We start from the raw sequence: 2,500 nt of genomic DNA, 5'->3' as shown, positions 1-2,500 counted from the left end.
ATGTTGCAATTCAACAATTAATCACCCATTTAGAAGTAAGTCTACGTAGACTTAAAAGAGAGCTGCAACAAAATCCTACCGCCAAAAACTTTTTTGCGAAGAATTCATCGTAGTCGGCAGGATTCGAACCTGCGCGGGAATAACCCAATGGATTTCAAGTCCATCGCCTTAACCACTCGGCCACGACTACCCGTTCGGAGCAAAGATTTGCCTTTGTAGGTATTACCGAAAAGTATCTAAAACTCTCTCACCAACGCGTTCGAAAGAATAGATTAAAAATTTCGGCAAATTTTCCTTTCGATCCGGTGAACGAGTGTCTCTGCAAACAAAATAAAAAAATTAAAAACATTGGCGTAGTTGGAGCCCGCCAGGATTCGAACCTGGAATCTCCTGATCCGTAGTCAGGCGCGTTGTCCGTTGCGCCACGGGCCCGACGTTCCGCGTCATTCGTAATGCTTTGCAGTTTCTTTCCATTCCTTACTGTCGACGTCACATGTTCAAAAAGATTCTGCTCCCGCCCGAACAGGGACTCGAACCCTGGACCGTTAGGTTAAAAGCCTAACGCTCTACCGACTGAGCTATCCGGGCTCGTACGCTCTACTCTGTGAAACTTCCAGTTTTCCTTCCCTTATGCTTCGTCTTTAACATCGCACAGCATGAGGTAACGTAATCAAAGTAAACACGATTTGCCCTCCCACGTCTCTCGTGTCTCTTTGGCAACAAGTCGCAAAGGGAACATTTTAAGACAAATCTTCGTTCAAACGCCGACTCGCTCCTGTAAAAAATGTCGCCCAACGTGGGGCTCGAACCCACGACCCTGAGATTAAGAGTCTCATGCTCTACCGACTGAGCTAGCCGGGCTGCCAACGATCTCGGATTGCAGTTAACGTGTCAAAAACTATATCCGTTATAATATCGCATTTTCTCGCTAAAGTCGATCGGTCGCTTTTTTATATATATCTGGAATGCAATACACTACACGTGGAATTCCTGAAATTCACTGGTGTAGTCATGGCCGAGTGGTTAAGGCGATGGACTAGAAATCCATTGGGATCTTTCCGCGTAGGTTCGAATCCTACCGACTACGTACTTGCACCAAAGGTATCAGCTTTTTACTTCGTTCTTAAATCGCGTTTTTTCATATCTCGAATGGAAGTTTTAGTTACATTTACGTCCGCATTTTATGCTACACTACGCTTGTTTTGTGTAAGACGTCGTTTTTCGGAGGGTCATCAGATGAAGAGGACGACAACTTCAATCCCATGCTCGCCATATAATTCCAAGACAAGTCTTGTTATTTTTTTCGAAAAGAGAGGCCAAGATTTCTAGTCCAGAAATTTCGCGAAGTCCGGAAATTCGCGATATATTTGAAAAAAAACGATATATGCCTTCGTTTCCATCCCAATTGCACCGAATTGGTATTCGACATTCACTAAATTTTGAGTTCCGTTCGAATTTGAGAATTCCGGAAATGTTGCAATTCAACAATTAATCACCCATGTAGAAGTAAGTCTACGTAGACTTAAAAGAGAGCTGCAACAAAATCCTACCGCCAAAAACTTTTTTGCGAAGAATTCATCGTAGTCGGCAGGATTCGAACCTGCGCGGGAATAACCCAATGGATTTCAAGTCCATCGCCTTAACCACTCGGCCACGTCTACCCGTTCGGAGCAAAGATTTGCCTTTGTAGGTATTACCGAAAAGTATCTAAAACTCTCTCACCAACGCGTTCGAAAGAATAGATTAAAAATTTCGGCAAATTTTCCTTTCGATCCGGTGAACGAGTGTCTCTGCAAACAAAATAAAAAAATTAAAAACATTGGCGTAGTTGGAGCCCGCCAGGATTCGAACCTGGAATCTCCTGATCCGTAGTCAGGCGCGTTGTCCGTTGCGCCACGGGCCCGACGTTCCGCGTCATTCGTAATGCTTTGCAGTTTCTTTCCATTCCTTACTGTCGACGTCACATGTTCAAAAAGATTCTGCTCCCGCCCGAACAGGGACTCGAACCCTGGACCGTTAGGTTAAAAGCCTAACGCTCTACCGACTGAGCTATCCGGGCTCGTACGCTCTACTCTGTGAAACTTCCAGTTTTCCTTCCCTTATGCTTCGTCTTAAACATCGCACAGCATGAGGTAACGTAATCAAAGTAAACACGATTTGCCCTCCCACGTCTCTCGTGTCTCTTTGGCAACAAGTCGCAAAGGGAACATTTTAAGACAAATCTTCGTTCAAACGCCGACTCGCTCCTGTAAAAAATGTCGCCCAACGTGGGGCTTGTACCCACGACCCTGAGATTAAGAGTCTCATGCTCTACCGACTGAGCTAGCCGGGCTGCCAACGATCTCGGATTGCAGTTAACGTGTCAAAAACTATATCCGTTATAATATCGCATTTTCTCGCTAAAGTCGATCGGTCGCTTTTTTATATATATCTGGAATGCAATACACTACACGTGGAATTCCTGAAACTGACTGGTGTAGTCATGGCCGAGTGGTTAAGG

At 44.9% G+C, this 2,500-nt stretch overlaps 10 non-coding genes across 10 annotated transcripts in view; 2 read left to right on the top strand and 8 right to left on the bottom strand.

Annotated features, from left to right (window-relative positions):
• Positions 1-108: 108 nt before the first annotated feature.
• Trnas-uga (transfer RNA serine (anticodon UGA)) lies at positions 109-190 on the bottom strand. Its single transcript has one exon. It is a non-coding gene; the product is annotated as a tRNA-Ser (tRNA).
• Positions 191-359: 169 nt separating this feature from the next.
• On the bottom strand, positions 360-432 carry Trnar-acg (transfer RNA arginine (anticodon ACG)). Its single transcript has one exon. It is a non-coding gene; the product is annotated as a tRNA-Arg (tRNA).
• Positions 433-515: 83 nt separating this feature from the next.
• Positions 516-588, bottom strand: Trnak-uuu (transfer RNA lysine (anticodon UUU)). Its single transcript has one exon. It is a non-coding gene; the product is annotated as a tRNA-Lys (tRNA).
• Positions 589-788: 200 nt separating this feature from the next.
• On the bottom strand, positions 789-861 carry Trnak-cuu (transfer RNA lysine (anticodon CUU)). The gene has a single exon. It is a non-coding gene; the product is annotated as a tRNA-Lys (tRNA).
• A 144-nt stretch (positions 862-1,005) lies between these two features.
• On the top strand, positions 1,006-1,087 carry Trnas-aga (transfer RNA serine (anticodon AGA)). Its single transcript has one exon. It is a non-coding gene; the product is annotated as a tRNA-Ser (tRNA).
• Positions 1,088-1,579: 492 nt separating this feature from the next.
• Positions 1,580-1,661, bottom strand: Trnas-uga (transfer RNA serine (anticodon UGA)). Its single transcript has one exon. It is a non-coding gene; the product is annotated as a tRNA-Ser (tRNA).
• A 169-nt stretch (positions 1,662-1,830) lies between these two features.
• Trnar-acg (transfer RNA arginine (anticodon ACG)) lies at positions 1,831-1,903 on the bottom strand. Its single transcript has one exon. It is a non-coding gene; the product is annotated as a tRNA-Arg (tRNA).
• Positions 1,904-1,986: 83 nt separating this feature from the next.
• Trnak-uuu (transfer RNA lysine (anticodon UUU)) lies at positions 1,987-2,059 on the bottom strand. The gene has a single exon. It is a non-coding gene; the product is annotated as a tRNA-Lys (tRNA).
• A 200-nt stretch (positions 2,060-2,259) lies between these two features.
• On the bottom strand, positions 2,260-2,332 carry Trnak-cuu (transfer RNA lysine (anticodon CUU)). The gene has a single exon. It is a non-coding gene; the product is annotated as a tRNA-Lys (tRNA).
• A 144-nt stretch (positions 2,333-2,476) lies between these two features.
• The window catches only part of Trnas-aga (transfer RNA serine (anticodon AGA)), an 82-nt gene continuing 58 nt past the window's right edge, over positions 2,477-2,500 (top strand). The window contains exon 1 of the tRNA in view: positions 2,477-2,500. This exon is cut by the window's right edge and continues 58 nt beyond it. This is a non-coding gene — a tRNA (tRNA-Ser).

Source organism: Argiope bruennichi, chromosome 9 (genome assembly GCF_947563725.1).
Source record: "Argiope bruennichi chromosome 9, qqArgBrue1.1, whole genome shotgun sequence".
Classification (NCBI taxonomy): domain Eukaryota; kingdom Metazoa; phylum Arthropoda; class Arachnida; order Araneae; family Araneidae; genus Argiope; species Argiope bruennichi.
This window is presented reverse-complemented; position numbering and strand designations above follow the sequence as displayed.